The sequence below is a fragment of the Poecilia mexicana genome, unplaced genomic scaffold (assembly GCF_051168715.1).
Source record: "Poecilia mexicana isolate PSO_F unplaced genomic scaffold, ASM5116871v1 scaffold_9, whole genome shotgun sequence".
NCBI classification, from domain to species: Eukaryota; Metazoa; Chordata; class Actinopteri; order Cyprinodontiformes; family Poeciliidae; genus Poecilia; species Poecilia mexicana.
Genome location: NW_028263378.1, coordinates 9,995,608 through 10,023,059, shown reverse-complemented (window position 1 = coordinate 10,023,059; position 27,452 = coordinate 9,995,608). Strand labels below are relative to the sequence as shown.

General features: G+C 37.6%; 1 protein-coding gene across 1 annotated transcript in view; it reads left to right on the top strand.

Annotated features, from left to right (window-relative positions):
• Positions 1-2,199: 2,199 nt before the first annotated feature.
• gpat2 (glycerol-3-phosphate acyltransferase 2, mitochondrial) overlaps positions 2,200-27,452 on the top strand; it is a 147,957-nt gene continuing 122,704 nt past the window's right edge. The window contains exons 1-2 of the mRNA XM_014993948.2: positions 2,200-2,347; positions 7,687-7,752. The gene's annotated coding sequence lies outside the window, so the exon portion shown is untranslated. The remainder of the gene's footprint in view (positions 2,348-7,686; positions 7,753-27,452) is intronic.

The following is a 27,452-nucleotide window of genomic DNA, read 5'->3' as shown; positions in this document are numbered from 1 at the left end:
AGGAGGGTTCTGGTCCATTTCTATAAATTCACTCATAGGTTTTTTTTTATTATTATTTAATGAAAACAGGAAAGCACTTTTCAGACCTCATGATGGAAAAACAGCTTATGGCAAAAAATGCACTTTCTGATATTTTTGGATATTTGAACACAGGAAATGTCTGTAGCAGATTTGGTTGAGAGTGCTTTTTGGAAAAAACTGTTTTCCAAACTGATGTCATCTCTGATAAAATGTTGCACTTCCCAAACCTCAACAGTTGTCATACCAGCCCGTTGTATTCACTACTTCATGGCTGGAGGTTCAACATACTGTGGCTGTCCACTTGAAATGTGTAAGCAAACAATTTTCATATTTACCAGTTAATCTTATAAGGTGACATTGTGTCTGAGGGTATTCTGTTCTTTGATTTCTGATTCTGCACGACATCGGTGTCTGATTACCTATGTTTTGCAAGTGTTTTCATGTGTGAAGTCTGTTCCCAGTGAGGACACACTGGCTGAGCTCCCTTGTAGGGATACACCTGTGTTTTCTTTGGGCTTTTCCAAGAACAGCTTCTCTCATTTCTGCAGCTATTCAGCTAAACAGTGCTCCCAGCAAGGAGCCCATGTCACTGTGAAAAAGAGGAATGATGCTGAATCAATGGGGATCACTGCAGGTGATTTCACTGATTAGCATAACTTCACTCCCAGAGAGAGAGAGAGAGGTAATCAGTAAAAGAACCCTGAGTGAATATCATATCCATCCAAGCCTGGTCAATACTTGTGTACCTACTTACAATACAGTAAATCATGCGCCAGGTGTTTGGAAAATAACTCTCTTCCCAAAAGACGGAGCAGAAAATGAATTCTTGATGCACTTAGTGTGTTATGCTGAGCACACTGCTCTTCATTTCCCTACCAATTAAACCCTACTGACAAAAGCACCACAGTACAACATGTAGAAATCATGATGCTTGCAATTCAGTCAAGTTATGTTTATTGAGTTTTATACTGACTGCTTAACTTTTAGGACTTTTAAAGCATCCCCACAGCATGCTACTAGTTTTTCCCATGTGTGTTGAAGACGGTTTCCTGGTCTTTATGATACTGTTTGTTCTCTAATGTTATCCAACACAACCCTGAGGCTTGTGCTGAAACAGCTGTATATGCTGGGATTGAACTAATCACAAGTGGACTGTTTTGCTAATAAGGGAATGTTTTTAAGGTAATTACTTTATTTAGTGGGTTTAGAGTAAAGGGGCATGGGCAGCACATGTATAATTTGTCTGTAAAGGATTTTGAAATATACCTACCACTTTAAAATAATTTGTGTTGGTCTTTTACATAAAATCCAAATAAATCTTATAGCAGAATAAAATGCAATAACACCTGTGGTTGTAATTTGTCAAAAATGTGGACGGGTTCAAGGCATAGGTACTGATCCTTTAAATAGAACATTAATCTTGTTTTGTTTTGAGAACCTTCCTGAAAAAGGCAATATTGTAATGTTTTTATTAGCATAATGAAACAGAAAACATTCTGACAGGTGTTTGCTGTGCTGACTCCTAATGGGCTAGAAAAGATTAAATTAATTAAATTAAATTTCTAAGCTGCTCTCTATTTGGGGTGTTTTCTTTTATCACAAAACAAAATGAGCCTACTGTTTTTAATTATTTGTTTATTCATTCAAGTCCCATTGTCATACCATTGTGACTTTCATCAGTATTGTCAAATATGATATTTCTCCTAATATGGTGCAGCTAAATGATACAGTTTTACTGTTTTGGAGTCTGTGTTGTTAAAAAAATGCAGCTCATTGAAGATAAAAATTCTATAAATTCCTCATAAATTTGATCTTGAACTTTCCAGTTACCACTGAAAACAAAAAAGACGATAACACACAGTTATTTTTTTCCTAACACACCTAAAATTATATAATTTATGGTCAACAGGTTAAAAAAAGGCATCACAACAAATTAATAGTTACTATAACTAGGTTGTAGTTTTTAATCTTTTACGTGACAAACTTCACAATGATTTAGAGACAAGATATTTTGATTCATGAATGTCGAATAAAACTAGAAAAATTAACATAATATGCATATTTTTGATAATACACAAGGCAATATTTATTAATCAGCTAAAATGACTTGTCAGGTTCGAGTTGTATTATGGTCATCTATATTCTTAAAATAAACATCCTTATTTTCGAAAGCGACCTATCAGATAACGCGATGTTTGGTGAATGTCATTTCCGGCGACCATCTTTGTTTCCGATTGAACCCTGACTTTGGAAAGAGGGTAAAGTAAATCAGCAACAACAACAAAAAGAACTCTTAAAAGTTGTAAAACATATGCTCAACATTCTGGTAAGTGTTGCTGTAAAACTGTTTGTGTATTGAAATGCTTCTCGGGGTTTCACAGAGCAGATGTGGTGTTATTTCTTTTGCTTTCCACTGAGGATTTTACCGGCTGCTAGCTAATGTTGTGAACAGGTGTAGCTTAGCGCACCGAGAGATGGTGCGCAGAAGCAAAACGCCTGTCGGCTCACAGCACTGCTTTCGTGCAACTACCTTGTTGCTGCAGGTTTGATGAATTTTAATGCTAAGAAAAGCTGGGCTTTGGACAGGATAGAATTAGGGTCTTCAACGTGTCCTGAAACTTTTAAATGTGTCCCTGAATAAAACGGCTGAATTTCCTTCTCAGTATGGAGTCTGTGTCGTTGGCTCCATGTTTTAAATGTTTCCCTGGCTCTGTACACCTGACTTGAATTGATTGCTGATTAACAGTATTTGCTGAACTGCGATGTGTGTTAAAGCAGGAAAACATGAAACATGCAGGGCAGTGTGGCTTGAGGACCAGGGCTGGAAAAAAAGCACATTTAGCTGACTGGTATTGATTGCGTTTGTAAATTTAAATAATGGAAAAAAAAAAGTTGGATAGTAAAGTAATGAATGTGTTGGTTAAAATTTTACATATTACAAGCTGAAAATTGAGTAATTTTTGTTCCCCTAATTCATATGGATACCAAAAGGCTATTTTGTGTTTCTTTTAAGAGATATACAAAAAGATTTTACCATGAATTCATATACATACAGGGATTAAGGTAAACTAATGTTGGAAAACGTTGTGGTGTCAAAACCAGTTAAGGTTTTTGTTATAATTTCTTCTGTTTAAACTGATTTTAGAAAAAGTAGCAATTTCCTTAAAATGGTCACTTAAAGTGTGGCTCTTGTAATGTGTAAAAAAACAAATCTCATACATAGTTATCTAGAAATGCATGCAATAATTTACCAAATATTGGGTCCTAACGGTCCTTTATTTTTGCTCAATTGCAAACACCAGTGTTTTGATTTGACATTAGGATTTAATATTTAACAGAATATTAAATTTTCCATTCTGAAAATGTAATGAAGCTATTTGTTTCTGGGACATTTTAATTTCTCTACTATAAGAAAAAAGCAGAGAAGAGTGAGGATAGAGATATCACTGAACAGCAATTCTGGCAGCTTATATTAGATCCCTTTTAACCAAAATCACCCATATAGCTGATGAAATTCAAAACATATTAATACACAAATATTAAGAGGTCAAAAGCAGGAGTTCTGAAAGCATCAGTGAGCGCTTTGAACTAGACATAAATTATCAGTGCGGATTTAATGAAGGCATTTGCACTTGCTTGAATTTCTTTTTAGATAGAAAAGCCAAAAGGTTTTTCCGACAACTAAGAAAGCCTTTCAGATGAGGGGTGAAATATCAAGGAAATCGAGCAGGTCCAGTTGCCTTCATTTAGCACTTTCCTGTGATTAAAGTCTTGTTTACCTTCTTTATATTGAATTTATGATTTTACAGTCTCAGCTCCACAGGATCCATCAGCTGCAGTTGAAGTCGTTTTATTTTCACATCATCTTTGTGTAATTTTCATTAGTTTTCGTTTGATAAACTAAAGATTTAAGTCAAAATCATGTATGTGAAAATGCTGCAACATTTCAGTGAGAAAAGCCAAAACTACAGAGTTGTCTGATTAATGATTTCACAGATGCTTCTTTAGCAAAATAAGTGCAGTCATAAGTTTTCTATTCATGATTCTTTCAATTTGATGAGTGAAAAAAAATGGAGCAATATTTCTTTAGTTGTGTCTTGCAGGGCTTTTCCTGCAGTATGCACATAAAATAATGGCGTATTACTGTGGTTGTATTTATCTTCTGTCACATAAATCTAGGTATTCATTTGATTCCTGAGTGAAAAATTACTTGGATACACACTTTAATTTACAGACATATTTACAGTGATTTTATAGTTAGTTTGCGTCAATATTATAACCCTGTACTGACTAATCCTCCTATAGAAAAAAACTATTGGTTTTAAAAACCCTCCTTAGAGGTTTTTAAACATCCATTTGTGTCAATTCAGTGAAAAATGTACTAGTTTTATTGTTTTTGCTTATTTTATTGAATGTTTTCATCTTCTAGTAACTGTTGATTGAAATTACTTTATAGATAAGTATGATGATTATTATTGACTTTAAAGTCTGCTAGTAGATCAACTTGTTCCTTGAAAAATCTAAATGACAAATTGTTCTTAAAAACATTAAAAGCAATGTTGTTTTAGTTTCTTTTAACTCCTAGATCTGAAGATGTTAAAGTGCAAAATAGCTCAAACGTATTAGGCCAACTTCAGCATGACAAAAAAACAAAAACAAAAAACATTTTAAATGTTTAACAATTAAAGTTAAGATATTAAAATATTTCAGCTTGTTTCTTAATGTCATATTAAATACATTAAATGATGTACTTGAAATGGACAGGCAAATCTTTTCAGATTGACCTCATACAGGCACTTTGTTAATTCAGAACCTGGGATTGATATTTATACAAGCAGAAAATAGAAGAAAATGCTATAAACAGACAAATTGTCTGATTTCATTAAATGCATTCAGCTTTAAATACACTTAATGTGGCTTTGTCTTGTCTGTCGACTCATCTTTAGTGTCTGATGCTAATGCATCTGATTGTTATAGACGTTATAGAGCATTCAGACCCTCCATTTGTCTTTAATTTTAAGTTCAAATCTACCTTGATTAATTGAGAAGAACCAGTGAGATGGAGCGTTGCTGAACTTCACTGACATGCAGCTCACAAACATGTACACAAAAGAACTGGAGTTTCTCCTAACTCACTGTGTGTAAGGAGAAGCCTGTCTTTATTGTTGTTGAAAAAGGTAATATAGCAAACATAGAAATGGAAATAACCTTTGCTGTCCCTCAGTGGGGAAATTCAGGTGTACCAGCAGCAAAGTGACAGGCAAGTCAAAGCATGTGGGTTCACACCAAGATAGAAATATAGAAACACAAAGTCAGAGTAAAAGACTATAAAGTCTGTTACAGAATAAAAAAAATAATACTGTGGAGTTTAATAGAAATCATGAAAAAAAACTCAGATAAAAAAAAAAGTGCAACTGTGTAGGATAATTTAAAAAATATACAAAAGCTTTATGTGTAGCTAGTACATAAAAAAACTGAATATTTACAAAACCATAGAAACAATTTGCAAATGTCAGGGATGCATATGAACACTTAGTTTGTTTGGGATCAGTGATGTTTATAGAGTCTGGGAGGAAGAATCTGCAGTAACGCTGCTTTGTGCTTCATGGCTGCAGCAGTTTATCACTGAAGGAGCTCTCCAATCTGCACCAACTTCATGCATGGATGACGAACATTATTCATCACAGATGAGCTAATCTCATCAGAAATTAGCTGCTTCTTCAACATTTGACACCATGGAAAGTGGCCATTTTCACCAAAAAGATCTTTAGGAGCGCCTTAGATCCCCAGCAGATAATCTGTTCTGACCTTTCATGTTAGGTGTTGACTAAAAATAATGATTAACAAATATGCTTGAGGTAATTTATGTCACAACTTGGGCTGCAACTAACAATTAATTTAGTAGTAGATTCTTTTATTGATTATTCTCATGATTAATTGACTAAATTGATACAAAAAGTAAACAAATTCTACAGTTTAAAAAAAAAATCTACCAATTAATCCTTTTTTTATACAATATCACAAAAACATAAATAATTAAATTACTTTTCTAAATAAGAAAAACATTTTACTGCATAAAATGCTATGTAGATAAAACTATTATCTATAAATAACTACTTGAAGTTTTGTCTTAAACATACAGTTAAAGGTGTTTTTGTAGTAAATGAAAAATGTGTGTGTGTGTGTGTGTATGTATATATATATATATATATATATATATATATATATATACTGTTTTTACTGTTGAGTATAATCCAGTTAATGATTAATTGATTACTAAATTAGTTGACAGTTACTTCAATTATTGATTCATCTAATTTTCTCCTTGTCACAACAAACCTGTAATTTTTAAAACACAATCTTAAGATTATTTTGTCAGTTGAAAAAATGAGCACATTAAGAGCACTAAAGGTCTGTCCCAGTGTAGCATTTTATGATCACCATTTGTTCACTTTTATGTAATAAGCTTTTTAAACCAGATTATTACTGTCTCCCCTTTATTGACGGCAGAATGAAATATAGTTTGAATACAATGTCTGCACCTTTTTTTCCCCAATAGGAGTTAAGTTGGTAAGAATTGCTTTTGCAGAAAACAAGTTGGTGGGATAATGAAAAGAACCGATGCTTATAAACGTTGGTATTATTCCAAAGAAAACAACCAAACACACATTTAAATGACATGGATTATAACCACAAGCTGATTAGGATTGGTATACAAGTTCGTTTTCTCTGCATAAATGTCAGAAGTTGCAATGTTTTCTTTGTTAAAACTGTTTATCATTAGGCTGTTTTCCAATTATAATTGTTATTTCCACAAAATTCCATCTGAAAGGCTTGCCGACATGTGCGTAATACTCAGGCAAAAAAGGAGCAACTGGTGAACAATGAGAGGAACTGAAAGCCCCACTGAAAGTCCTATTATACTGTGTATTTTTAGGCTCTGACAGGATCAGAGGTATCATGTCATTTCACCCTCTGATGGAGAGGAGAGGAGGGAAGCCTGCGTTTGTGACATGTTAGTACATGAGCTAATCCCCATTTCTTCTGGCTGCAAGAGCGTACAGCCGTGTAGCGATAGCAGGCCTAAAATGGATCGAGTTTATTAACAGAAGCTGCGATGTCCATCTCTACTGGTTCTCCTGTCCCAGTGAATGAATGGCTGTGAATAGTGCAGGAATATATCATGATATATAGGGTGGATTTGTTCTCTGCAGTCAGATGAGCTCTGAGTCAGAGGTTTTCTCCTCCCTTCAGATCTCTTGGCTCTCATCTCTCATTTGTCTTTGCTCGCTGCATTGATGTCTTCTCTATTACTGCTGATTTGACTTGTCTGCTTGTGAATACCTAATCACTCTGAAGATGCTGCACTTTCATTCCTGGAAAGGTTTATTCCTTTTCTTCTTTTGCCTCCTTTCATAGTGGGGTGACAATTATTTATCACTGGAAGGGGAACATGTCGGATACATTTTTTTTACAAACCCTGTGTTTGGGATGATCTTTGTTCCTCTAGCTCGGCACAGATAAATGTTCTTAGAAATGAAAGAATTGTAATTGTAGTTTTTGTTTGTCACACGTGGATCTCCATCTTGTTGTCAGAAATGTGTCCTTCAAGATATTATTGGTGCTAAAGTACTTTTTTCTAACAAGTTTTCTTTCTTTTCCAAGGCTACCCAGAGCATCTAGCTGCCAGTGGTCTTCAAAACATAAACTTCTTTGCTGCTATAGAATAAGGTAGGACAAACAATAGTCGTCCTCTTGCCAACAATGCACAGCAAAATATGAAAAGTCAGCTTTGTCCTTGCTCAGTCTATTGTCTGTAGCATTTACATTTTGCAGTTGTTGTGTGTTGTAACTAGGGCTGAAACGATTCCTCGAATGATTCGAGTACCTCGATTACTAAAATTCCTCGAGGAAAATTTACCTGCCTCGAAGCTTCGTTAATTTATGTTTTATTAGTTAGCGCACCGTGTTCCGGCCGGGACTTCATTTGCGTTGCGCGTAGCTCTCACTTCCGCCTCTGAGTTGTTGACAAAAGCTACTAAGTCTCAGCGGCATAAAGTCCAATCTTCAAGATTGGCCCGTGGGGATTTTATTGATTGATGATAATGCCCGACTTTTTATCGTTTTTGGGGAACCAATAAGCATCCTTAAAATGACTGGGGGATGCCTGGAGTACGGCAGCATTTCTCCTCCGGGGCTGCTGGTTGAAAGCGAACGGCGGGAAGAGCGCTGAGGTGAGCGGATAGCCTGAACAGGGCGGGCGGCTGAGTAGCTGATGCTTACCGTGTAAATGTAGCTTTACCGACGAACCGCACAATAAATTTCATATCCCGGTCTGAAGAAACGGGTGGCGGAGCGCATCGTACATGGCTGGTAGATGAGTTTCTGAGTGTGACCAGTGAAGGTGTTGTAAATATCCCGTATTGCTTCCCCCGTGTTCGTCCCCCGGTCTAACGGTTCGTCAGTCCGCTGGTCTATTTCCTCCCCTCCACCCCATCTTACGTTCGTTCATTCGCCCTCTCCTCCCACTCCAGACGGCATTTCCCGTATTTTCAAACCCAAAGCGTGACAGGTTAGGTGGCAAGGTGAGTTTAATTAATCTATTAAACTCACTGAAGATGAATACATAAACTAAAAGCTGGATTGTAGACATTTTTTATAAGCATATTTGTGAGCCTGCCTCTTTGTTATTAAATTCAATATAATTTCAGATTTTTCTATAACTTTTCTTCTGGTTAACTTAGAAAGTGAGCTATTATTGTTACAGGTTAGTTTTCTAAACTACAAAAAAGCAACTGTTAGGGATGCCCAAATATGAAAAATTGGACTGATATTGATATCTGATAGTAACACCGGTATTATGCCAGATTTACCAATATTTCATTTTATAATTTTTTTTATCCGATTACTCGATTAATCGTAAGAATAATCGATAGATTACTCGATTACTAAAATATTCGTTTACAACAGCCCTAGTTGTAACATTGTTTTATTCTTGCCAGTATTGATTTTTTTTCTCAATTCCTCAGTCGTTTTTATTTATTTATTTATCTTTTAACTACTATTAAAAAAGTCACTAAGCTGCTACTTTTTAAGGGGCAGTAGCAACTGTGCATTTTCATCACTGTCACAGTAAATGGTGAAAACAAACAGTCCTCTAAATGATGAGTACTGCCTGGATAGAAACTTGAAAAAACTTTTACAGTTTTGAAATCATAACTTTTTAAAGTCTTGCTATACATTAATACCATGAAGAAAATTGTTCATTACTTTCATCTGAACCTAACAAACACTGTAATGAAAACACTCTTCCTGTTTCTTACTATTAACATCAGTGTACTCTCTGATCTTTGAGGTACAGCCGTGCTACAAACCTTGAACCAAGAATACATTTCCCACCCAGCTTTTATTTTTAACAAGCTGGAGGACAGCCTTGATTTGTAGGTAATGCATCTTGTGAGCGGGTTGTATCAGGGGCTGCCATGTCAGTGGTTTGTGATATTTGATGGAAAGTGATTGCATTTGTATCCATAAGAGGTTGCTCAGAGAGTCATGTGATTGCTTGGTACATGAGGGTGGGAGGCTGTAAATACAGGAAAAGTGTTGATGGCTTTGAGGTGGTGACAAGACTTGTAAAATATAGATCTCACCTGTGGTTTTTAAGGGTTAACGGATACACTATCATTTGTGTGAACGTAACCATTTCCTACAACAAAAGACAAAGACTGAAGTGCTGAACCACTGTTCATGCCGGAAATTGGTAAACCATGGGATTCCTGCATAGTTATCACCTTTGTCTTTGGTGGCAGTAAAGTGTCTGCAAAGTACCCGACAACGTAAACCCTAAACCAGCACAGAAAAAATGCAAAAAACTAAACAGATGCACTTGATCAAGGATGTATTTCTGAAAGTACACATCCTCCCAGATGTGTACTTTCAGAATACAATTGAGAAGTATTTGGACAATTGTTATTGCAGTTAGTTATTAACAAAGTGATAAGACATCATATTTTTAAACATCCATCCATTGTGTGTTTGTCAGGTGAGAGGCATGGACACAGATTACTAAAATATACGTTTACAGCAGCCTTAATATCAGTTGTGTTTTTGGTCTGTGGGAAAAGCTGGAGTAACCAGAGAGAACCCACACATGCAAACTCAATGCACTCCAGGCTGCTGGGATTTGCACTCAGGTGTCATAAGAAGTGATGACCCAAATGTGAACAGTTTTCATTCCATCTGTATTCATCTGCATGCACCAATCCAGAGAACTGCATTTGTTAAGTTAGCCTGTAATGATGTTATTTCAAACCATCAATCAATTTCAAATAAATCTTTAATAAAGCTTGGTTGTGTGCTTGGTATTCCAATTCCTTAAGGGTATTTCAATAATACCTAACCATTTAAATCACAGCTGTGGCCTAATTTACCAGTAGCAGCATTTTAGAATGGATGTTGGTGATTTTAAAGAAGTATTGCTTATGAGTTGCCCCCTTGTGTGGCAGCAAGTCAATGTGCATGCAGCTTTGTGTTTCTCCCTTTCTGCAGACATGGTGGGCGGACTAATAATCTCATTTTCCAAGCTGTAGCTTTTATGGGTGACTAACGAGATGGCATTCCTCCAAATACCAGTTCTCTTACTGGTATTTCACTGGTTGCTGACATGTCTGCTTGATGCAGAAATGACTATATTTCTGCAGATTTAGCAATGGAGGAGTCTGAGTTTGGCTGGAGAAAAATACCTGGTTAACCTCATTTACAGGTGTGTGTTGCATACATTTTTAATAAATGTTTTCTTGTTGCCAATTCAGCAAAAAATAAATCATGTACTTGTTGATTTGCAACAAGTACATCATAGCAAAGAAACTCTGAGCTGTTTAACTGAAGTCGGGCTCAGCGTAAATGCCCAAGGACTTTGGTTGAGTCTTTTACTGGATATTTTAGCTTTCTCAAAAATAGTAAAGATGAGCGCTAAAAGTAGGTATAAAGCTGAAATAGTAATTACGTTACGTGTTATAGACAAATGAACCCTATTAAAATATTTGTGTGAATTACCTGTGAATCCAAACATTAAAAAAGATGTTAACGTGGAAACAGTTTTGATGTTTAGTGTAATTCCGGTATGGTTTATTTCGGTGGGTTTCATTGCAATATCAGAATTGACCCCATGTCAAATCTCAAACCCTGACTGCTATCCAAATAACTGATCAGCTTTGAGCTACTGGCTCACTGCTCACTCAATGAAATGATTGTACTTTTTTTAATCCACCCCAGTCAACTGACACACTTCCCCCACCCTCTCCCTCCGTTCCTCCTCCTGAGGTGCCACTGACTGGTGAACCACAGGAACAGGCTTTAGGGAGATTGTCTGAATTTCATTCCTCCCTCTTCACTGTTATCCTTGTTTTTATTCTCCCCCAGCATATGCTTTCACACAAAGCTGGCATTCTCTTTAACTGCTCATCGGATCACACTTCTGCTTGCCAGGAGACAGTGGGTGGGCATGCATGGTCTTGTGGCTGCTAAAGTATCTAGAAGTATCTTTTTAGCTCAGCATCCCAAACCACCTCTTCCACAATGTGCTAATATGCAACTTCTTCTATGGCAGTACTGCTAAGCAAATATTCAAGATGTACAGATTTTAAGAAATCATGATTTGCATATCAGCAACAAGATTGGATTTCAGCAAAAAAAAATCATAATTGTACTTCAAGACCTGCTGTGTGAATGTAGCCTCTGATTCATGAGGTCACAACATAATAAGTTTGCATAATTTATAAGTGGTGCTTTAAGTATTGAAAATGTACTGCAAAAATAAAATGTATAGCACATCGAGTTATTGTTTGTTTTGTAAGAAATTGGCAGAAGGAAATGGGATGTGTGAAGAAAACATCCCAAGTTCTCTGGATGAAAGTTGTATTCAGCTGTGTATCCTGAGCTGCATTGGAAAAGGTGAAAATGCTTTGAATCAAATACACGAGGTCTGGTTCAGGGTAAAAAAAAGGATATTTCCACTTTAACTGATGATCTGAGGCTTCATCAGATCGTCTGAGCAGTGCAGATGGCAGCCATTACCGCTACGTTAAATGCACACGAGACGAGAACATCGACATTTTAGACATACCGGTATGTTTCTTTCCATCATTTGAAAGTAAGTTTGGTTATGATGATTTCATTATTCTTAATGATGCATTTATTTATTGGAAGTATATTCCTTTATGTGAAAAGATAAAAATAAATGTTGCGTAACAGTATTTTTCACTCAACATTGCAGTTCATATCCCGTCATTTTTAGTAGGTTTGTTGTTTTGCTGATCATAGACCAGCTAAAATCAGACCATCTTCTTTGCACTAATGACACCCATTTCCTTTGGTCATATATCCTAAAACCTGTCATAATACAGTAGTAAATATATTGTTGTATATTTTTACTGTAAAATTTGTATTCTCTTGACTTTCTCTACTTGACAGCTCTGAGAGAAACCACCCAAAAATTAGTTATGATTCTCTTTTAGTTTGTAAACAAAATCAACAGACTTCCCTGCAAATCTCCTGTGGCACGCTCAGATTTACTGTGTGGGCCAAACAGAGAAAAATCGAAAGACTCATTGTGTAGGACTTTCCCATAATTACAAATATTGTCTATGGCAACAGTTGCAGCCACTTTATAGGAGATGGGACATGGACAGCTGTGTTTTTTTCCCCCTCTCTGCTCCTGGGCACACAGGATGTAACTGTCAAGTTCCCATTAGTCTGAAATTCATTGAGCTGTGACTTTCACATAACCATTTGTGTCCAGCGACGTCGTTTCATGTACAGTTACAGCTAATTTCCCATCTGTTTACATCATCATTATATTTTCCTGTGTACAGCTGTGCTTTATAGAGTAGGAATACCATGTTTTAGAAGCTCTTTCGTAACTTTTTGAGGAACAATATGGGAAGTCCATGTGTTTACAGATAAACCTCTTTATCTTGGTGGGGTGCATTTTTTGCCTGTTTCTGGTATTGGGATGTGTGCTGGCTTTAGTGTTGTTCCTCCATTACTACAATAAAGTTTGTTGCATAAATACTTTCCACAGCCAAGGTAAAAGGTATTATTAGTTACAGTCCAACACTTTAACAAAACTGATGATGTTGCTAATAAGTTTCATTCTGATCACCAGAGCCTCCAGGGGTTTATACTCCATGGATGATTAAATAGATTTTACATAGCCTATCCTTTAGAACAGCTTACTGTGTTTACTGAATTCAAAGGAGCTACTGATGTTCACAGCTTCCCTGCATGTTAAGAGATATTTATACGTGGAAGAAAAAAGGACAGCTCTAATTTAAAACTAGCCACAGGCAACTTGACAAGCTTAGTCATGAGATGACGTTGGAGTCCAGCTGAGGCTGGCTGGTTCACACTTATCCTACAGCCTAAAATGTTTCTTTTTTATTAAACGTTTAGATGGTTTAATAGTCTTATTTTTAAACCAAGTATCAGAAGCTCCAACAAACTGTTCTGCTTCTTAAAAAGTTTGTCTTTATGGTAAGCAGAATATCTCAGTGTGGCTGATTTCCTCTTAGACTCTGAGTGACACTTCTGTGACTTTGAATTGGAAATCTGATTTTTCTGGAGAGCCTGATGATGCACATCGGGGAAAATAAGTATTGGACACCCCGCAGTCGCCTCACACTCTTAGGTTTACTAATAATGAAAACTACAGAATCCTCAACTAAATTGGAAAACTTAAGAACTAGTGTGTGAAATACTTATTTTCCCCACTGTAGATGGTGTACAAAAATGCACCAATCAATTGGTCAAAGATTTAATTGGCTGATTCTGATTTTTCTTTTTTTCCCTTTGTGTTCATGAAATGGATAAAAATTAAGAACATCCTCCATTTTTGCTCTGCAAGTGCATAAACCAAGAGCATCTGCTTGTTTCAATTCAGTAAAATCAAATGTTACGACTAAATACTTTGCTGGTCAAATGAAAATGCTTAATTTCCTGTTGGACTCAAAACTTAACTGTTTCCTCTATTAAGAAAACCCCAACATGTTAATATTTCTCAAGTCTTAAAGTCTAAATACCTGATTGGAACTCGTCAAAATCAGCAGGTTAGACGCAAAAATAAATAAATGGAAACCAGAATCATTTCTAAAGGGCTGAGCTTTAGAAATGCTTAAAATTCAGCCGTTAAATCATAAAAAACACAAACCACTGGAAGAAGACAAAGAAATGTCCAAGCTAAACCTTTAAAACATGCTAAAATGATTAACAAAAAGAGGAGATTACAATCATAAAGGTTAATAATAATCTTTTCACTCTGCAAAGAACTGTAGGAACACATTTTATATTCTTTGGAGTAGAAACCAACCTTTGTTATTCCTCCACACAGGAACTGAGTTCATAGCTTTTAAATAATTGCTTGAAATAGAGTTTCATTCTCTTCATAAGAAAGTAGATTTATTTGTCTACCTGGTGCTTTACTGTCATGTCTCAGTGCATTAGAGAGGTGTAACATTGGCTGTGCGTCAGCAGCTCGTTGACGTAAATTCATTTCCACAGTGGTGGCCTCTGTGCAGCAAAGTCCTTTGTGGTGCTTTGTTTGTGCATTGTTGTCACCACTTCATATTGTAGAGTCTGCAGCACCATCTCATCTGCATTATGTGAAGAGGCTTGTTGAGTGTTTATTTGTTTCAATATCCCTGCAGGAATCTGCTTTTTTTTAATAGTCCATCAGCCGCTTCATACCACCACCAAATTAACACTTTAGTGACGTTTTTGTAGTCTATCCCTTCCTTCCACATCCTTCTGCTTTTTCACTTCCACAGTCCCTCTTCAAACCCACTCTAAAGCCACTTATCAGTTTGTCGCCTTTTTCTTTTGACAGACTTTGTTTTATAGAAAGTCTGTTTCTCCCTGTCTTTCACTGTGCTGCTTGCTTTGGATCTGAACTGTGCTTGCAAAGATTTGTATGTGAATAAATTGTTTGACTTGATCTGAGAGTGCAGGCCTGTTAATAGTATGGCTTATTTGATATGGTGTTCCAGGAAGCAAATATTTAATTTGTTTTTATGTAATTAAAATCAACAGAACTCAATTTTGGATTTAAGCTTTGCTGTATTTTCAAGAGAAATGTTGTTTACTAGTTAATCCCTTTACTATTTCTTAATTTTGTTTAAGTTGATAGTTTTCATTATAAGGCAATTAGGTATATTTTAAAATACCAATTAGGGGTGTCTGTATTTGATGTTGACATTGAAAATTGGTTTGATATCAACCAACAGAAACAGGTATTGGATTACATTGGTCTGCACCAGCAGAGCTTGCATCCCACATGCAAACCTATTAATAAATGGCTCAGTTGTTTTCATACCCATTGTTGACTATGTTTTCTGTTTCGGTAATATCTCTTGATCAAGCCTTTTGTGACATGCCACACTACAAAAAAATGTAGTAAAAGTATACACGATTTGTGCCGTTATTGTATCTGTGTCAATATCAGTAGTGTCCAATACACAAAGCTGCAATATTTGTATTGTGTGGGAAGGAAAAACGGTGGTACACCCCTAATTTCAATAGGTGTATAGTTGCAGAGTATTCTTAGTTATTCTTTATGTTATCACTTATTTTATGTAGCTTACTCTGAGGTCAGTAATAAATGTTAAACTTGGGCTCAAAACAAGAGTGGATTTCAAATATTAGGCACATTGTTGACATTATGAATGTTTTGTGCTCTCATTTGTTGTTGTTTTTATCATTATTGAATTATTGTGTCACATCACGTGACTTGTCTAATTGAAGACACTCGTGTACAATAAAGGGTGTGTCCTTCAAACAAAGGGGGAACAACACGAAAGCCAAACCGAGTGAGTCTCATGGTGTCACGTTGAACGCTGTGCCCGAAAAGTGATTCTGCTAACAGGTTATGGGCCCAGGATCAATGAAGAAACGAGTGAATGTCCCAACAGACGGTGAACATCTGTTGTGTAAGTAAACAAGGGAAATGAACAGAAGAGAAAAAGACATGGCACACAGCCGCTGGTCAAGACTTCTCTTTGATGGAGACGAGAAAAATTACGAACTATGGGAAACAAAGTTTTTAGGACATCTTCGATTGCAAGGGCTGAAACAGACAATTTTGACAAGCCCCTCCGATGATGACGATGAAGAGGAAGACGCGAAGAAAAACGCTGAGGCTTATGCAGAGCTCATTCAGTTTTTGGATGACAAGAGTCTATCACTTATCATGCATGACGCGGCAGACGATGGACGTGCGGCGCTTGGAATCCTGCGGGCCCATTACGCCGGTAAAGGAAAGCCCAGAGTGATTAACCTGTATACTGAGCTGACGTCACTGCAGAAATCACCCTGTGAGTCGGTTACCGAGTACATCATCAGAGCTGAGACAGCGATCACCGCTTTAAGAAGTGCAGGTGAGGAGCTGAGCGACGGACTTCTGATCGCCATGGTCCTGAAAGGACTTCCAGAGACATTTAGGCCATTTGCTATTTATATCACTCAAAGCGAAGATGGTGCTACGTTGACTTTTGCAGAGTTTAAGACTAAACTCAGAAGTTTTGAGGACATTGAAAATATGCGTGCCACAGTATCTGAGGACAATGTGATGAAAGCTAAAACACATTCTGGTACGAAGTGGGCACCAAGAAGTGCAAATGATCTTGGAGCAGGAAGTTCTGAGATCGTGTGCTTTAAATGTGGGACGAAAGGCCACATAAGCAGAACCTGCCAGCGGAAGCAGTGGTGCAGCAACCTGCAGACGGAGAAAACAACGGGACAACGCACGGAAAGTAGCCGAAGAGACGGGCGGCGACAAAGAGTTTGCTTTCCGGGTGAGCGACGCTGACATGCGAGTGGACGACATCAAGAGGAGAGGTCTGATGGTGGACGCTGGTGCGACGTCGCACATAATCACCGACATCAAGAAGTTTCGGAAGCTTGATGAAAGTTTCCAGGCCGAGACGCACTGCGTGGAATTGGCTGATGGATCCAGGTGTTTTGGGGTTGCTAAGCAACGAGGAGACGCGGAAGTGTTTTTGATTGACAGGAGAGGTCGACGTCTTAAAACGGTGCTGAGGAACGCATTATACATCCCTTCATATCCGCAAGACATCTTCTCAGTGAAAGCTGCAACATCCAGCGGAGCAACGGTGATCTTCAAAGAAGGAAAGAACGTTCTTCTCAGAGACGATACCAAGTTCCCCATTCACGTATGTAACAAATTGTATTACTTACAAATGATGGACAGTGAATGTGGTGATCAGTGTAAAAAATGTTATGACTTACAAAGTTGGCATGAGATTCTTGGACATTGCAATTACAGAGATGTACTGAAGCTAGAAAATGTTGTTCATGGCATGGAAATTAAAGGGAGAGGTGAACCAATGCCATATTGCGAAGTCTGCACAAAAGGAAAATTTGTTCAAACTAGGAACAGGGAGCCAGATGCAAGAGCTAAAGGACCACTAGCAATGGTCCACACAGATTTAGCAGGACCTATAGACCCAATATCCAAAGTTGGTCACAGATATGCATTATCCTTCACAGATGATTATTCCAGTGCAGTCTTTGTATACTTTTTGAAAAACAAGAGTGACACAGTACAAGCTACTGAAAAGTTTATTGCCGACATGGCTCCACATGGAAAGATTAAATGTATGAGGTCAGACAATGGTACTGAATTCACAGGAAAAGAGTATCAGGCATTACTGAGCAGAAATGGTATCAGACACGAGACCTCAGCACCATATTCTCCACATCAAAATGGTACGGCAGAACGAAACTGGAGAACTTTATTTGACATGGCTAGATGTATGTTAATCGATGGTGAGTTACCAAGAATGTTATGGCCATATGCAGTTCAGACAGCTGCTGTAGTGCGAAACAGATGTTATAATAATCGCACACAGCAAACGCCTTACTTCATGTTGACAGGCAGACAGCCTAACATTTCTAGGATGCACAAGTTTGGATGCGTTTGTTACACTTACAAACAAGAGAAAGGGAAGCTGGATTCAAGGTGTGAAAAAGGCATTTTTATAGGGTATGACAAGAACAGTCCAGCCTATATGGTCTACTATCCAAACAGCAGGAAAATCCAGAAACACAGGCTTGTGGAATTTGTATCCAGAGAGAAAAATGAGACGGATGTAACTTTGGACGATGATGATATGATTAGAATTAGTCCGAGAGCAACCAAAACTTCAGAAGCTGATCCAGTAAATGTTTCTGACCATAAACTGAGCACAGAGGAACCAATGGCGAGTACCAGTCACACAACAAAACATGAAGAACCTGAGAGGCGATACCCTGTCAGAGAAAAAAGGAAACCAGGTTATTTGGATGACTATGTATGTAGCATTGATGATGAAGAGCAGATAGCCAACATTGATTATTGTTACAGACTGATAAGTGGAGTACCTCAAACCTACAAAGAAGCTGTAACATCTGTGAATGCAAAAGAGTGGGTTACAGCAATGGATGAGGAAATGCAGTCATTAAGGGACAATGTTACTTTTTCCCTGACCAATTTACCTGAGGGTAAAGGTGTAGTGGGGGGTAAATGGGTGTATACAATCAAAAAGAATAGTGATGGATCAGACAAATATAAGGCTAGATATGTTGCTAAAGGATTCAGTCAAAAGAAAGGTATGAACTATGATGAAACCTTTTCACCAACTGCTAGCATGACGAGCATCAGAGTGTTGATGCAAAAGGTGGCACAGGAGAACATGTTTGTTCACCAGATGGATGTAAAGACAGCATATTTACATGCTCCAATCGAATGTGAACTTTATATTGAACAACCAGAGGGCTACAAGAAGGAATCTCAAGAAAATGAAAGACTGGTGTATAAACTGCAAAAATCTCTTTATGGACTTAAACAGTCGGGCAGAAACTGGAACAAAATGTTGCATGACTACCTATGTGAAATCAAGTTTGTTCAAAACCCTGCTGATCATTGTGTTTACACAAAGATCACCGATACTGAAACTGTGTTCATCATTATATGGGTCGATGATTTGATTATTGCTGCCAGTGATATGAATATCCTTAGAGATGTAAAAGAGAAACTTGCATCCAGATTTAGGATGAAGGACTTAGGAAAGTTGACACATTTTCTTGGCATTGACTTTGAGAAAGATGCTGACAGTATTAAAATGTCACAGTCGAAGTATGTGAGGAAAATATTGGAAAAGTTTGACATGCAGAACTGTAAGCCACGAACTATTCCTTGTGAGCAGAAACTCAACTACGCTGATAATGCTGAAGTAATGAGTGATGTCAGAAAATACAGGGAGGCAGTAGGAAGCTTAATCTATTTGTCAACATGTACAAGACCAGATTTAAGCTATGTAGTAAGTAAACTGGCACAGTACTTTGCAAACCCAACCGCAGAGCAGTGGAATACTGTAAAGCATGTTTTCAGGTATCTAAAAGGTACACAAGATAAGGAACTATGTTTTAAAAAGGGTGCCTGTGATAACCTTATATATGCATACAGTGATGCTGATTGGGCAGGTGATGTATCAGATCGAAGAAGTACAACAGGTTACTGTATGAGTCTAAATAAAGATGGTCCGTTAGTCTCATGGAAGACCAAAAGACAGCCTACAGTAGCTCTATCTACATGTGAAGCAGAGTACATGGCATTAGCTGCTACTGTACAGGAATGCTTATACTTGAAACAACTGTTGTTCAACATGGATGGTCTGGATTATTTAGCTAAGATTTATGAAGACAATCAGGGTACCATATCCTTAGCCAAAAATCCTGTATATAGACAAAGATGTAAACATATTGATATTAAATATCATTTTGTCAGATCAGTCGTAAATGAAGGAAAAGTTTTTCTAGAGTACTGTCCAACCAATGAAATGGTTGCAGATGTACTAACTAAACCAGCAACAAAGATTAAGTTAGGGAAGTATGGAATGTTTATGTTTGGTGTATCATGAATGTATTTTGGTTGAAATATTAAGAGTCAGAGGAAGTTACCCAAATGTGAGCAAGTGGGGGTGTTGACATTATGAATGTTTTGTGCTCTCATTTGTTGTTGTTTTTATCATTATTGAATTATTGTGTCACATCACGTGACTTGTCTAATTGAAGACACTCGTGTACAATAAAGGGTGTGTCCTTCAAACAAAGGGGGAACAACACGAAAGCCAAACCGAGTGAGTCTCATGGTGTCACGTTGAACGCTGTGCCCGAAAAGTGATTCTGCTAACACACATAATGAACAAACATCCCGACCCTTTTCTGTTCCCTCTTTTGCGACTTGGTATTTCAGCCATTTGTTGATTTGCCCAATGGTAGATTATTTTAAGAACATTGTTAATCAGTTTTGCTTTCCATGACCCAGTTTCACTTTTGTTTGGATTCTTTAACAAACAGTCATCCACCAAAGCATTGCTTGCTGCCCCTCAGACTGACATGTTATCATTTGGTGGATGTTTTTGTTATATTCCCATGACATTAATCAGATGCTCTACAGGACTCTCAACTTTTAGTTTGTGCACATGGATTACTGACTACTCGTCTGCTCACACTAATGGCATTGAGCTGAGTGTCATGTCCAATTTCATTTTTTTCCCTTTATCTCTGTCAGTTTGGCTTTTTTTTCTCCAGCTCTGTCTCTGCTTTTGAGTAATCAGGGTACTGTTGGATAAAAGGGTTTAATTTCCATCACTAAAGCATTAGAACTGAACATTTTATTATAGGGAAAGGTTTTTTTTTCTTCTAGTTTTCTCTGCAGACATGGAGTTAAATTACAAAAAGGAAACTTTGTATTTGTATTTCAAATCAATGTCAGAGTTTATTGAACTGAAAATTATATGAAATGAGGTTTGTTCATCCAGAAAGTCATATTCCCAGCAGTGTAGACACATTTAGGCTTTGCCTTCACTTTATCCTACACTGAGTTTTATTTGATCACTTCTGGTTACGTGTCTAATTGAAGCAAACTTAATAAAACTATTTTAAAACAAGCCTAAAAACTCAGTGTGGGTTACATGATAGTTGACACCTAATTTTCTCTTACAGAAAAGGTTTGAATGAAATCCTCAGTATGATATTTTTCTTTTCAAGAGGCTTAAGAAATGTTTTGTTCTTATTTTCATGAAAATGATCAACATTTCTAATCAACTATATGTCTGATACAGATCATCTTTCTTACACTACTACCCCACTCTACTCCCTCCTTCAGACTAGCGGCAGCAGCAATTAGCAAACACCTGGTGAAACTACCAATCTGCTAAGCTTATCTTACAAACTACTTCTCAGTCCAATGAAGAAGTAGGTGGCATGTTGAAAAGAGCAGGAGCTTCTTAAAGAGGTAGCATTCCAATAAAAGGCGTCAATTTCTTTTTAGTCATGTTTAATGTATACAGAATATTCATAACAACTGAAGGTAACAGTTACTTGATTGTGCTATAAATTGGCACTGTGTGCCTGGAAATTGCATAATACCGCCTCCTTAAAACATGCATGATGTTTGATGTTTTCACAGTCAGCTTGAACCCTATTTGGATGAAACAATATCCTCCCACTGGATTCAGGTGGGTTACAGAAACGACGCATCCAAAAGATGCAGGATAGCAGATCTCAAGGTCTGGACTAAAGTTGTGGAAGTGAGCAGCTGGTTTTACTGCTGCCTTTGAAAATCCCCACATTAGGCTTTTATTCTCCATTTCTCCTCCTATATGTCTCTTAAACTTCACTGGTAAAGCGTTTACAGCTGACTTAACTTCACAAGGATGTGACTCAAATTAAAGTCAGAGATGTTGATGTCTTTAGAATAATGTAGTTCCACTAATTTAATCTGTATTGTGACGGAAACTCCTGTTAATGTTCCTCAGCTGACGGCCCACTCTGCTGCAAGCAAATAAAATCCAGCCACATCACAAAGAGCCCAGGAGACATCTTAATGCAAAGTGTTACTGCCGTTGTTGGGTTCATCTTCTTTCAGTACATCCTGACCAGACAGGATGGATGTTAATAGTAGGTCTGAACAGAAAGACATGTTTAAGAAACAATTATGGATGACAATAAAACTAGGAGCTACCTATAAATATTTATTTTCAATTTCCTGTTTGAAGTGTATACTAGAAGTTGTTCTACTTACCCATCATGCAGAGTAGTCTTCAAATATTAGCTCTTATAGTTGAATTTTGTTTTAGGAATCAGTCACAAAATGACTCCCTGAACTCATATTCATATTTTGGTCCAATATTTCTTTTATTGCTGACTTGAGATCATGTTGTTTCAAAAGGCACTAAAATAATTTAAAAAAATTTAAATGACACCGCTCCTAATCATAGAACAAATGAGTGTCTAATTAAATTAATGAAATTGCCATGACTTCCCTAATAGCCAGTGTTCATAACCGATTTAATTGTCTTCTCAGTTTCATAAGTGGCAGCACTGTCACTGCTGTAAAACCTGTTATCACTGAATTGACGCAAGTCACTTTTAAACTGGTGTCTTGAGCACAAAATGCTTCAGAAATATTACTTCCCAAAAAATGAGTCTGTAAAATTTAGTAAAATTTTACAGTTGGATTTTGATAATTGGCAGTTTTCAAACAGGAGGTACAGAGATAAATCTTTGTCAATATACTAGATATTTTATGTCTTTCATGGGTTGGGAATTTTTTTTTATCTTAATCAAATGGTAATGTCGATCTTCTATTCCCTGGAGAGGGAAACAACATATATTTTTAATGTGTTCATCTTAATCTGACTTTGTTTTGTACATATAGTTATGTACACAGGTCTGTTTGTGAAATTGTTCCGCACTTAGAACAGAAACTGGTTTTGTTAACTTTCCTGTAAAATAAATAAATACGGAAATAAAATGAACAAGAACAAAACTGGATGTTGTAAAGAGCAGTGCTGTAAACACGATTATGGAGCAGTCCCTCATGCACACTGCTGAAGAGGCAGAAAACCTGCATTGACTTTAAAAATGTTTGTTTTTCAATTATTTCCTGTTGTCTTTCCGTTTCCTCTCTTTTTCCACTTGTACTGTGCAGATTAAATTGGCTCAGAAATGTAATATCAGATGTTTTAGTTAATTTGATTCTTCTGAGACAGGGGCTGTAGGCTAAAACCACTTTCTTTCAAATCAGAAATTGATGATTGCTTTTGGCGTTTTTCATCCTAGTGATTTTTTTTAGACGTTTAATGGAGGAAGTATGGTGCAGTATGGGAAGCCTGAGGTAGCATTTTTAGTGCATCTAATGCTATTGTTTCCATTATTGCATTTTGCAAGTGATAAGTCCCTTTATCAGCTGCCATGAAGTGTTGCATTAGAAACTCGTTCCTAAAATTCACACAGGATACCCTCACCGTTTCCATAGGTCTTCAACAGATAGACAGTTAGGGTGCATTCACACCCTCCCTGTTTTGTCTGTCGGACTCTGGTTTGTTTGTCTAGAAAGTCCGATTTGTTTGGATTAGTGTGGATGCGGAATCAAACTTTGCAGACCAAAAAAGCAAACTCTGGTCCACTTAAAAACCTTCGTCTCCCTTCGGTTGACATGAACTCTGGTGCGTTTTGGTGCATATATGAATGCCAAGCGAATCAGAGGCTGCTATAAAAACACAAAGTGGACTAAAGCACCAGGCATTCTGGGTAAATGCATCCAAAACACGCATGCGAGTCTAGCGCTAGTGGGAGAAATGGCTCAAAAAGAGAAATCCTACAATCACTCAAATCTGACGCCACTCCATTTTGTTTACATGTGAAGAAGAAAGTTGTGTTTAGTGTCTTCTTCAGATGTTTTGGTGGTGTTTGCTTCAGTGATTCTTGGTGCAGCGCCACCACAGGCGAGGTGGGGAACAGGTTTTTCAAAGGGTTTGGTTCATTTGACACAGTGCAGCGTGAAAGCGAACCGCACCAGTTGAAAATGTAACAGATGTAGCAATTTTGGTCCTGCTCACACAGTCTATTGGCCTATTAAATGTACTATAAAATATTCATAGGCAATTGTTAGTACCAGGAGTTTAATAAAACTACCTTCATGAGAGAATCTCTTGTGACTTAGGAAGGAAGTAATGCATAATGTTTCTCTTTTTGTTGCTGGAGAAGTGAAAAAGAAGTGTATCTCAGATTAAGGGGGGAGAAAAGCTGACACTGCACAGATTTAGAGGAGAGAAAAAGCTATGAGAGAATAAGCCAGCACAGACAGTGAGGAAGGGGCGTAAATCAGACCTGGGAAGGACTGCAAAGCCTCTGTGACTCAGAGCTGAGATGAAGGATGTGATGGATAGGAGAAGGACTAGTCTGCTGTTTTATGGCTGAGGTTAAGATGCTGTTAAGTAGCCTTATGCTTTTGTAAGCGAGAAGCTCAAGATGGGCAGAGGAGAGGTGGAAATGGGACATTTGAGAAAATATAATTATCCATGATGAGGTGGAGGATGACACCTTACATGTTCATGGTTCCCTAAATCTCTGAATAATATTGCATTTCAGCAACTATTTCTATATTTATTCTGGTTTCTAAATACAAGCTGCAGAAACTAACTTTGAAAGGAATAAAATAAGCTGCAGGTGTCATGGTTCCTTGAGGATTTCCTTTGAGTTTTTGTTAAAAAATGTTTTGACATTTTATTTTTCCCTCACAAAATTGTTGAAGGGAAAATTTAAAATGGTCTTTTGTGTCACAGTAAGCATGTACATCCTAAAATAAAATTGAATTGGTTAGTTGACTTGTTTATTTGTAGGCTGGCACTTTTCCTATAAGTAAATGTGCAGAGCATTTGGAAGCTAACTAAAAATAAGTTAACAAGCTTTTAAGGATGTTTCGTGGCCTTTATTTGGGAGTGAAGTGACAGGAAAACAAATTGAGAGAGAGGAGGAAGACATGCGGCAAAGGTCAACGGGCTGGGACTCGAACTCGTGACGGCCGCGTCGGGGCCTGAGGTTCCGGTCACACGTTTTACTCCTGCGCCACAGTAAACGGACTTTTAAATGCTTAGATCTTTTTAAAATGTTTTCCAAAAAGAATAGAAATGAAGCAAATGTCACTTCACCTCCTCTGCATGTCACAAACACAGGACTGGAGAGTTCTCTTGAGATAGGTAGGCTTAGTTTTCCTTTTTGATTCTATATGCATGTGTGTGTGTGTCTGTGTTGCATTTTGTGTGGTGAACTTGTGTGGGTTTTGCATGCCATGCGCATGTTCTTGACCTATCTGTGGGTCAGGAACTGACCTTCAGGTGCCCGATGCGTCATGTGGCCTTTATTTGGTCGGGTCAGGTGAATTGTGCTGGTTTTGTGCGCCCCACGTATGATGTGTGTTGGGGCTGTGGTTGTATTCATGTGGGTCAGATGTGGTGACGCTCTTTGTGCTTGCCCTCCGATAAAATCCTGCAGGCGTCCCTGGTTACACACACGCGCACTTCCTAAGTCTCTCTTTGGTTATTCCTCTCAATAACACTTTCGTCTCACTCTTGAGCTTGTGTTGTCCTCTTCATTATGCAGCAGTCCAGACTTTCGAAGCCTGTTGGTAAAAATCTGTATATTATAGTCACATTGCACATTGAAAAAAAATGTGGGTTATTGTATTTCAGTGCCTCAATATTTCCTTAACCACATTGCTTTATGTTTATTTGCTCATGAGAAAGTTTGTCTGCATGGGACTCCAGTAAAAATGTTTGTGATGCCTTGATGATTTAGAATAAATCCAGTTACAGAAATAAAACAGAGGCTCATTGTTTCTTAGCAGAGACCAAAAAGTTGCAGCTCAAGAATAACATGTCAGTTACAGCCTTCAATAGGCAGATGGTGATTTAAACATTGACAAATTACATTATTCCAAACAATGCCCACTCAATAATTATATCAGCAAGAAATATTTTCAAACACTAAAGGAAAAATGCAGATGCAGAAAAATGTTATTAGTGCATCTGTGTGTGAGTACGTGTGGGGTAATGCTTGGATTTAGTTTGTGTTTCATACTCCATTTCTATGCATAACGTTTATCATTTTCATATTGGAGAGAAATGTGTGTGTATTAGATGTGTGGGTTCCGCCACCAGCATGCCTGCTGACTAATGCTGTGGGAAAACCACAGCCATCTTGCTGATTCAAATCAAATCTTCTGTCGTGTACACACTGTGAGTACAGTTCTACTGTACTGTGAGCAGAGAACCTCCATTCATGCTGAGCCTGACAAAATGCTGCAGGAAGTTCTGAAATATATTAAGTAAATTCTTCATTCATGAGCTCAGATAGGACTTGATGAAAACTGAAGGATGCTAAATGCTGGCCATACATCTTCACCAGGTCTAGCTCATCTCCACAGCCATAGCAATGGATACTCATGAAATGGATTGCAAAATAGATGAGAACCTTTAATAGTAGTAATAATGTATACCTGGAAATCATTCAGGGGCTTCAAGTCCCTGCTTTGAGTAGAGATGATGTCCAGTATTTACAGCTACTTCATCAGCTCCAAAGCCAAATGGACAAACAATCCACATGTTGTCCTCTGGTTCTGCTGAGGCTTGTCATAGTCCTTGAACAGGATAGAAAAGATTATTCAAGATGAGATTATTCTGGCTTCAACCAACGATTAACAGGATTCAAGTTGGGGAGGTGGACAGAAAGCCACACACCTCCAAATTGCACCCAGGCCTAACTATACTGGTTGCTAGAAAATCAATGAAAGTCCATTCTTTTATTGCATTTCTGCAGAAAAAAAATCCCATCACTTATTAATTTAAAAGCATCATCCCTGCTATGATTCCATCTTGATAACTTTGAGATGTTGCTCTTAAAGTTTTTGGAGGTTTTGTTTTGTGGCTTCGTCAACTGTGAGCTGATGCAACAATAGGTGGAAGTTTCTCCCATCTTGATGGGCATGTTTTCATCTGGGTGTCGTTAATCCAGTGTAGAGATGTGAACACAAAAAAAGACGGAGGAAAAAGAACGGAAGCAAGCAGTGCGGCTTAATGGATCTGCTCCAGTGACTTTTAAGCCACGTATTAGTAGAGATGAAGTCTTATCCTTCCTCTGCAGAATTCCTGTGTCATACTTAATGTGCTTTTTGACAACCGCATTTTATACAGATTCAGGAGACGAATTGGTTGAAGTGAGAGAGAGTAGCTGGAAGGAAGGACAAAGTCCTGAAATATTTCTGAAAATCCCAAAGGTTTTTCTCTTTTGTGAGTTTTCTAATGAAACAGGTGTTCCCCTTATTTTGCTGATATGAGAGGTGGGAAATGAGTTCACCCCTGCCTCATTTAAATTCATCTTGCACAAAGCAAAGAAAAAGTTACAAGCCTTTTCAACGCGTTTCCTGTAATTTGGCTTGGAACAATGTGCTTTCCTCATCAACTGTGGTAAAGATTTAATCTTTTTTGACCTGCCGACAACAATTTAACAACTGGATGATCATGACTAAGGGCCAG